Raw genomic sequence first — 10849 nt, forward strand, 5'->3', positions numbered from 1 at the left:
AATTTAGATTTTCTATGTTTTCCTTATTTAACTCAAAAGATAAAATCGACACAATAAAAAGAGTAATAAAAGTCAAAAAACCTACATCTAAAACAAAAAATGCATAAACTAAACCTAATGACAGCTAATCTTTTTGAACCTAGATCTAAAAACCCCATAACAATTTTCTAGGAAGATATGGGAGAACAAGTTAAAAAGGAAGAATAGTAAAATTTGGCTTGCTCTGCTTTCCATGTAAAATATTTTTAATTAAGAACGTAAAACTGCCTTTCAGTTTTCATACAACCAAATTACAGAATTGGAACTTTCTTGTTCTTGGATTTCCACCCTGCTCTATTTCCCCACATACCTTATTTTCTCACACGCTCTTTCCACTTATCATTATTCCTAAAATATCCTTTAATTATTAATACAAATGAAAGAGGAAGAAAATAAATCGTATACAAAATTTTAAATGGGTTAAATTGAATTGGATGATTGATTTTTCAATATAAAAATAAAATATATTGAAACATAACAAAAGTGTAATGAAATCAAAACTCATTACTGAAAATAGACGTAGCAAACATTAATCTTAAAAGAACAGTTGTTCTGTCAAACGAACTTCCAAAGCATAACTCTATAAAGTTTTAGATTTTTCACAATCATAGAGATGCAAAAGCTTATTCGCTAAAAGAACAAGAATATATAATTTACCAGCACTTAAATTTGAGCATCGCCCCCAAAAACAATTTTAATTTTTAGTTCTTCTTGTTCATTTTATTTTTTTAAGATAAGTATTTTTATTCCAGATATAAATCATATATATAATCGAATCATCCCTTGGAGTGACTTGCGTTGTCTAGTCCCTTATAGTGACCACTTTTTTTCATGAGGTAAATGGGCGTGCCACCTAGGTTATTATTATAGTACAATTTATCCTACTTCATTTGCATACTCTTTTGAAGATGCTCTAAGTTCAAGACATGCCAACGGAGTCTAATCCAATGAAAAAAGTATTTGAGATGCAGACTAGTAGTCTCCCATACATGCATGGTTTGCTGGGAAAGATTAACCCAACACCCAAAGCACTTCGCATACATGCATGGACCATTTGGTAATATATCCCAGTAACACTTCTTACACCTATCTCGGTCTCTCTTGTCTACATAGACATCAAAATAGTGAGATACACCTCGCCAATCAAAACTGCAACAGAATTGTGTTTAGCCAATCACGTTAGTCCAAAAACTAAATTCAAATGACGCATGAGGGGGAGCAATTTCATACCTCATCCTTGGATTTGCAGTGAACTTTGAGGGTCAAATCTCCATCCATCTCATATCTGTGACTCTTAACATGTTTTTTTCCTTGGTTGTTGTGAACGAGCCAAATTAGCAGAATTGCATTTGCAATGAAAGAACCCATGCATAATTTTAAGAAGTTTTATCTTGGTAGAAAAACATTTAGTTGCGTCATGTTCTTTTTTTATTTATAATTATAATAGTAATAGTTGTTCCATATGGTCTCACACTTGGTAGTTCCTGAGTTGTAATTTCATGGTAATTTGTATGGTTCATCGAACCTGGTAATAATTTTCTAGGGAGACATAGCAAAACAAGTTAGGAAGGAAGAATGGACAATAAAATTTTGCTTGCTCAGCTTTCCATGTAAAACTACCTACCTGGCATAATTATTGGATATGTGAATTCCACGTATGCGCCACATTTCTCGACACAAACTGACTGTAGGGACTACTTATGAGAACTTTAGGAACACTTTGCGTTAAAAGACCATATTTTTAAAGTCCCTTCAATCTATGCTTTGCTCAATTGCCACCATCAAACTCAGTTACCCCAACAACAACAAAAAACTTATTATTTATTCAGATATAAATTAATCAATGGAGATATGGTCAGCTCATATTCTCCATTTTGCACATAACAACCAACCCAGAGGTAATCAATTTACTGAGAATCCAATACATGACTCCAGATGACATAGTACGTTAGTTATAATAGGGAAGGCAATCGTCATAACCGCCGGTATCATCGTCGAACCTGCATACCACGTTTGGTAAAATATTAAAGAAACAATCAATACATTTGCTCAACGTCTCTCTGGAGTCTGAAGACAACAAAATCGTGAGATTCATTTGGGCCATTTGAAAATTGCAGGAAACCTCCGTGTCCACCACCCAGATGTTTGGGCTTAAAACTGAACTGCGAGGAGGCATGAGGCCAAGTACTTGAACACCATAATCTCTCTCGGGGATTTGCAGTGAAAGGTAAGGGCCAAGTCTCCACCCAACTCATTTGTGATTTTAATATGTCTCATCTTTGGAGGATCAAGCTGCCCTACAGCACACATGGTTACTGTGAACCACAAAAGCAGCATGGGCAACACTACCATTCCATTGCACGAAGCCATGGCTGTTTCTTTGACGAAGTTTTTTTTTTTTTTTTCTTGGGGCAAAACACAAAGGATATAAGTCCTTTTTTTATAGAAGCTAGTCAGGTTCTATATGGCCTCACATTTTTATAGAAATAATGTGGTAGTTAATGAGGTTCATAGAATGTAGAGACAATTTTCTGAGAATAAATGGAAAGCCAACAGGAAATTACAACTAGTTATATTTTTCTTGGTGGTACACGTAGTGCCTGGTTTGCAGCACTATGGTAATTGATGAGGTTCATATAACTGGTATAACCTAGAAGCCAGCCAATTAATATGAAAAAATTGAAAAATATATTGGCATGTTGTAAATGCATGAGTTGGTGGATGACCACTATACCTCTTAATATTCCACCGTTGGATTTTATGTAACCTATGCACTAAGTATTTGTAATTAATGCTTGTAACCTATAGGTATATTGTAAATGATGGTATTCAATCTCCTATCTTGTAAGCCTATAAATAGGTGGTTCTACCAAAGATTTAGTGGGAATAAACATGGTGAAACTTTGTCTTTAGCATATCACTTCTCTCTACATTTTCTCCCTCTAGTTTTATAACATGGCATAAATTTTGTAATTGGCAATTTCCAAGTCAAAAACCTCATACAATGTATTTTATTTAGTTATTGCAGGGCTTTTTATCACAAGGGTCCCTGAGGTTTGCCAAATTATCACATTTGGTCTTTTATGTTTTTTTCCTGACATTATTGGGCCTTTATGTCAATTTGGTCCCACCGTCTTGTTCAGTCAAAATTTTATGTTAGATTGCTAACGTGGATGCCACGTGGATTAAACAATGTTTTAAATATTTTGGGTTTTATCACAAATGGTCCTTGAGGTCTGCGAAATTATCGCCTTTGGTCCTTTATATTTTTTTCTAACATTATTGGTCCTTATGTTACACCTCACACATCAATTTGATCCCACCGTGAGATTTCATTAAATTTTGTTGTTAAATTACTGACATGACACATGTGGTGCACACAGAGCCAATGAGAAAATTTCAAGTGGATCTAAATGAAGAAATGTTTTTATAAAAAAAATAGTTTAACATTTAAACAAAAAAATTTTAAAGAGAAAATTTTCAAAACATACAATTTTTTTTATTCAAATCCACTTGGCATGTTATTAATGGACATGTCGCCTCCACATACATGTCGCGTCAAATCTGTTAGGTTTTTGTTGAAAAACCCTAAACCCTTTAAAAAATAGTTTAGTATTTAAAATATTTATAAAAAAATTTCAAAAGAGAGAAAAATTTCAAAACGTAATTTTTTTATTATATTCAAATCCATTTGGCATGCTATTATTGGACATGTATACTCCACATACATGTCACGTCAAATTTGTTAGGTTATGTTGACATTTTCATCAATTTAACAGAAATTTCAACATAACATAACGAATTCGACGTGACATTTATATGGAGTCTACATGTCCAATAATAAAATGCCAAGTGGATTTGAATTAAAAAAAAATTATGTTTTGAAATGTTTCTCTTTTTTTATTAAATTTTTTTTAAAATATTTTAAATGTTAAACTATTTTTTAAAAAATATAAAGGACCAATAATATCATAAACAAAATTAAAGGACCAAAGGTAATAATTTCGCAAACCTCAAGGACCATTTATGATAAAACCCAAAATGTTTAAAACATTGTTTAATCCACGTGGCGTCCACATCAGCAATCTAACGGAAAATTTTGATGGAACCTGACGGCGGGACCAAATTGACGTGAAGTGTAACATAAGGGACCAATAATACCATTAAAAAAAAACATAAAGAACCAAAGGTGATAATTTGGCAAACCTCATGAACCATTTGCGATAAAAATCCTATTATGTCGAGAATGGAGATTTAATGTGCTGAAATTTTAATTTTAATATTTCAAAATACAATTACGTCGAGAATGAAGATTTGTTTTCCTATTAAGGTAGGTTATCGTTGGTCCTCTTTTTTTGTTTTTTTCAATTTTTCTTTTTAATGCAAGCAATAGTCTCAAGTACAAGGAAGAGAATGGTTTCACACACACACACTATAAAAGTGTCATGACGGTTCGAACTTGAGATTAGTAGTATGCACCCATTTTTTGAGTTGATTATCAGTGCCTCAATTTTTGTATGCAGCTCAGGTTCGGATCCCAATCATTTCATTCAATAGTTGTACTTTTTACATTTTTATTGTTTTCTATTACTTTTATTTATTTATTTATATTTTATTTACGTTTTTGTTAGGTTTTGTTTCGCTAATGTTTTAGCTTTCCTTGACAAATTGTAATCTTATATATATATATATATATATGCAATCAAAGTCAAAGAATTTAGGCTATTTCAAGTTCGTGCTAAGTTGACTAATGTACCTAAAATTAACTTCATAATGGCTCTAATCAAGCTCATGAGTGAATGTAATAATATGTGCATTGCATGCATTATAGTGTTCTCCTGTATGACTAGTCAAATATGCATTCCTAGTCATCTTTTGGTTATCACGTGTTATTGTCACATCATTCCTCTTAGCTATCTTTAGAAATTAGAACTTGGGCATTTTCTAGAATGTTGAAGTGCATTGAAGAGCTTGAGGCTACAAAACCAAGATGATTTGTGCATTCATTTGTAATTAGAATCATTAATCAAATCAACATCTGCTTCAAAATATTTTGTCTAGATGACTAGTCAATATAGGCAAAATGTTTCCAGTACCGGATTTTTAATCAAGCGACATTTTCTGACTTGTCAACTTTTAAAAATCATGTGAGCTTATCTTCTAATCCAGCTGTGGATTGTCACCTAATGTTTTGTCCTATTCCTACACAAATCTTTGGCTACCAAGTGTCCCCTTGGCTTGCCCAATATAAAAAAACATCGGGGCTAAATTGTTGAGGCCAACACTTTCATTTGGGATTGTTGAGAGGAATTTGTTTGTCTTTGCCATTTTCAGTGAGAGGGGTTCACGGTTTCTTGAGATATGGGTTTTTCAATGAAAAAATTATTTCCAGATTTTTGTTTCAATACCTTGAAATCTTAAGCACTCATACATTATTGTGGAAAGTTTTGAGAGTAATCGTTCTATGCATTCTTTCTCTGTGTGAGATTTGGGTTTTTCATTATGAGATTTTTTATATGGCTTTTAAAATCTGCTTTGCTTTTTGAAGTCAGCATCTAGCATTGCAAACACCACATCATTCTAGTCTGGGTCAGATTCTTGATTGATTTCTTCAAGAATATGGTTTCTTGAAGGAATTGATCCTTATTAGTTTTTTCAATTTATATTCCATCGTTCTTGTTCGAACATGAGCTGAATCGCCGGTGCCATGAAGTGAAGGAGTTGATGGGCTAGTTGCCACTTACATAAAAGACTAGTTTCTAGCTCAACTAAGTTGGAAAAGAAGGTTACACATGCGGATAGTGCTCATTTCCTAAATAGACCTATAGGATATCTTAAGCTTGTGTTGCTTCTTCTATAAGAACCTTCTTTGCTTAGTGGGTTGCCTAGCCAGATTGATGACCCCTAGTTTTTCTCAGGGTTTCTAGGCCACCATGTTTTCTGGGTTGATGCTTGTTGAATGTTGGGTTTCTGAGTGAAGACTTTATGGTATGTGTTCTTATCTATTTGACTAGTCATACTCTGTCTGATACTCTTGTGATTTATGAATGGATGCAGACACATTGTTCAAATAGTTGTTGCTAGAACTATGGATGCCTAGATTGATGAACCCTGTAGTGCCTAGGTTGTCACATAGATCTCTTCTATATTTGTAGCTTTGATAATTGATATGTGGTAAATTTGTATTTTGTTTGCTTTCTCATAGGTCTATGATTAGTTGTTGACTAGCCATACTGCTACTAGGAACAGTTGATCATTGTTTGTTATAGGTCTACTAGATTAGAGTTTAAAATATACCTCTTGCACCTCAGTACCAATTTCAGTTTTTCTCAATAAATAAAAAAACACGTGTTCGCGCTATACCATGTGGCCCTACTCCAATACTCTGTGCCAGCTTGTTTTTAAATTAATATTTTTTTGGCAGACGTTTTCATCATTTATAACCTAATAAATTGCTAGCTAATTCAATTCATTTATTTCATAATTGAGAGTCAAGTCTAGGAGCCTTTTTTTTTTTTTTTTTTTGTGTGATGGGATATTTGTAGAAATATCATCTGAATTTATATATCAGTTTTAATTTGTCACCTTAAAGAAAAATTTAAGAGAAATGCCACCTTAATTTTTTAAAATCCATGATTTGTCATCTAACTTTAACATCATCTAATTTTTCATCCATGATTAAGGGTATTTTAGTCTTTTCATTTGAAAGGGTGGTTTAAAAATGAAAAATCATTATACAAAATTGTGTATCTTTTAAAATAAACCATTAAAAATCAAGGGTCTTTCCTACCAAACATTAAAAAATTAAAAAAATAAAGAAAGAAAATTTAAAATTGCAATTTTTTTTTTCCATCCCCCCTGTCGTCTCTCTCTATTCTCCCTTCCTCCCCAACCACACCTCCCCTCTCCTCTGTGTTTTTTTTTTTTTTTTTTTGGTGTGTGTGTGTGTGAAAGGGGGTTAGGGTTTTTCTCCTAGTTACTGACTTCTTTGGGCTTTGTATACTGTGAATTAGTTCATGGGTTTAACATGTCAGAAATAATAATTAATTCAGATTCAACGTGTTTGATAAAGCTCGTGCTTAAAAGACAATTTGAATCACTAAGTTGAAGATAACATAAACTAGGAATACAAACAAATCCTCCTATCTTTATAAACCACTGCATCTCACGATTATCACTAAAATACCAAGAAGCAACCAAAACAAGTTGAAGCACTGGCAGAACTCCATGCAAGTGTCACGAAGATGCCAACAAGTTTTCCCTCATCTGCTTATATATGCCGGCTTCGAACTTTTAAATATATATAAACAATTGCACATGAGGAAAAGCGAGAATTTTATTTAATTAAACTTAATTTTATTGAAGTGTCCAATAAGGGCTTAGGCCTCATCATTTGGCCCGCGGGCTCATGGACCGATGGGGGTCTGCCCGGCCTATAAAAAAAAGCTCGACCCGACCCGTTATGGGCTTTGAGATGGTCATGGCCTGCCCACAAAAGCCCGGCCCATTTGGCCCGCATACATATATAATTATGTATAAATAAGAGTTTAGGTTTATGATTATATCACTTAAATCACATATATAATTTGTTTCATTTCATTTACTTTTCTTTACTCATTTCTAGTTTATAATTGGATGATTAGCACATTAATTTGTGTCAATTATTAATCCAACAATTATATATATATATATATAAGATGAACAACATATCACATCACCAAATATAATCATATAACGAAACATAATCGTACCACCAAATATAATCATGCTTTTCTTGAACACATCTCCAAATATTTGCATATTTATTTATACCATCCTTTAAAAAAATATTTTTTTGACACTTATTATTTTTTAAAATTATTTCTTAAAACGTTTTACGATATAATTATGTAATAACCTCACAAATAATACTTGGTTTTATTATTTTTGTGGAAAATCGTATAAGTTGTGTGACTTTATTGGGTGTTTTATGAATTTGGTTTGAAGTGAAAATATTGGAATTAAGTGAGTTTAATCTCAAATTTGGACCAAAATGCCTTTATGAGTAAGTTTATGATTTTTTTTGATGAAGTAGGGCCTGTTTAGGCCCGGCCCAGTCCGATGGGCTTTCTCAAGCCCGGCTCATGGGTCGGACTTGGGCTTTGAATTTTCTAAAAAAACCCAGCCTGGCTCGGCCCAATATTTTCTCTCTCATTTTTAAAGCCCGACCCGACCAAGCCCAAACCCATTAAATTTGGGCCGGCCCCGGCCCATTGACATGCCCTATTAAGGGCTATAAACAATGCATTTGTGCAAAGTGCAGACACATACAGATCACTAACATACACTCGCACAATCTAAGTCCAAAATGAGTAGCCCCAAGGAAGTAGCCAATAAGCCTCATGGTTGTTCGCAGGCCTTTTCCAGTTCAAAGCCATATGAAGGCAATGCTTCAACTAGCAAAGCTCCTCCACAATAGAGGTGTTCATGTAACCTTGGTCAACACAGAGTTCAATCACAAAAGGCTTCTCAAGTCTCTAGGCCCAAACTCCCTCGACGGTGTGCCTAGTTTCCGATTCAAAACCATACCAGATGGCCTTCAAAGTTCAGATGAAGATACCCAACAAGACATGTTATTGCTTGTAGAGTCCATCAAAAAGAATTTCTTGGCTCCATTTCGGGACCTCATTGTTGGAAGTTTGAAAGCAAATGTCCCACATTGGAGAAAACAAAAGGTGCCATAAGCTTTATAAGTATGAAACCTTAACATCAATTAAATAAAGATTGGTGGGCTGATGGGCTTGGTAGTGAAGACTATCATGGTTGGCTTGCTTGATTAATACTAATATTTAAATAATCAAGACTTGGGCCTTGGGGTCTCTGGAAAATAAAAGAAATATACCTGCCTGAAAATAAAATAATTATTTTTTATTTTTTTATTTTCCGGATTTCTTTGGCAGAAGTTAAGGGTGTAATTCTATTATAAAACCACAAGTCCTAGGCCATAAGACGTATCTTTTTTTTTCTTTAAACTATCTCATATTATTTTAAAAGTTACCAACTGTATTGGAGAGAAGCACACCAACGTTCGCCAGAATTCAAGGATCCGGTGCTGGACCCTTGAATTATAGATAGTTGAATCCTGGGAGATAGACGCCTGTTGAACTTCAAGCACTGAGAAGAGGCGAAATTCTGTCTTTAGGACATTGCAAATACGCAAGCCTCTATCTTCAATAAAAGTCAGTATTCTGTACTTAATTTATATATTTGCACATTTATACAGATTTCGTAATTTTGCTACTGTTTATATTTTAAGAATTGTGCAATAATATAGTGATCCTATAGTATACAACATTTACTGATTATTTTCCTAACATCACAAAACTCAATCACACGGCAGGTGATCCTTCAGTGACACACATGCATCGTTTCGGATGGTTGGATGACGTTGTTCCCCCTGGCAGCAGCTGAAGAACTTGGAATCCCTGTTGTACTCTTCTTTACTATTTCTGCATGCAGCTTGATGGGCTACATACAATTTCCAGCTTTGGTTGAAAAAGGACTTGCCCCACTCAAAGGTGAAATTACTCGAACATGAGCAGCTTAATTCCAACCTTTTTTGGAATGTCAATAATAGGGCCTCCCTTACCTCTTAATTTTTAGATTAATTCTCCTATTTCTAAACAGATGAAAATTTTCTTCACTTGGGTATTGCAGATGAGAGTTGTTTAACAAATGGCTTTCTGGACAAGGTGATAGATTGGATTCCGGGAATGAAAGGTATTCGTCTAAGGGATCTCCCACACAACTTGAGAACCACAAATCCCAACGAGAAATCCTGGACAAACTGCTTGGAAGCAATTGGAAGATTTGATAAAGGTTCAGCAGTTGTTCTTCATAGTTTTGATGCACTGGAACAAGATGTTTTGGATGCTCTCTCATCCATGTTTCCACTTGTTTATGCAATTGGCCCTCTCCCATTACTTCTTAATCAGATACCAGAGCACCCTTTGAAGATTATGGGATATAGTCTATGGAATGAAGAATCTGACTGCCTCAAATGGCTAGATTCCAAGGCCCCAAATTCAGTTATTTATGTGAATTTTGGCAGTTTAGCATTCATATCACCCGAACAGCTTGTTGAGTTTGGTTGGGGACTAGCAAATAGCAAGCTTCCCTTCTTTTGGGTCCCGACCTGGTTGTTGGTGCATCATCAATTTTGCCACCTGAGTTTGTGAATGAAACTAAGGAAAGAGGACTAATAGCAAGTTGGTGCCCACAAGAACAAGTCCTTGAGCACTCATCAGTTGGAGGATTTTTAACACATAGCGGTTGGAATTCAACCATTGAGAGTCTATGTGCAGGCGTGCCTATGTTGTGTTGGCCATGCTTTAGTGACCAGCCAACAAACTGTTACTATACTTGTAATGAATGGGGTATTGGCATGGAGATTTGTAATGATGTTAAGAGAGAGCATGTGGAGAAGCTTGTTAAAGAGTTAATGGAGGGAGAGAAAGGTAAGCAAATGAAAAACAAGGTCATGGAGTGGAAGAAACAAGCAGAAGAAGCCTCTAGCCCATATGGTTCCTCATCCTCAAACTTGGACAATTTTGTGCATCAAGTGCTATTAAGAAAAAGCTAGATTGGGGTCTAGCTCAATGAAAGTGGGCATTGACTTGCAAATTAGTGGTCTCAAGTTTGAACCTTCATGGCACATTGATAGTGTGTGTGAGAAATTTACTCATCTTTGTAGTTTAATCTATCACTTGTATTTTTTTTTTTAAAGGAAAAAGAGAAAAGCTAAACGGGCAAGTCATTGGCCCAAGTCGTA

At 34.6% G+C, this 10849-nt stretch overlaps 1 pseudogene; it reads left to right on the plus strand.

Annotated features, from left to right (window-relative positions):
* LOC18790705 lies at positions 8387-10849 on the plus strand (annotated as a pseudogene).

The sequence above is a fragment of the Prunus persica genome, chromosome G1 (genome assembly GCF_000346465.2).
Source record: "Prunus persica cultivar Lovell chromosome G1, Prunus_persica_NCBIv2, whole genome shotgun sequence".
Taxonomy (NCBI): domain Eukaryota; kingdom Viridiplantae; phylum Streptophyta; class Magnoliopsida; order Rosales; family Rosaceae; genus Prunus; species Prunus persica.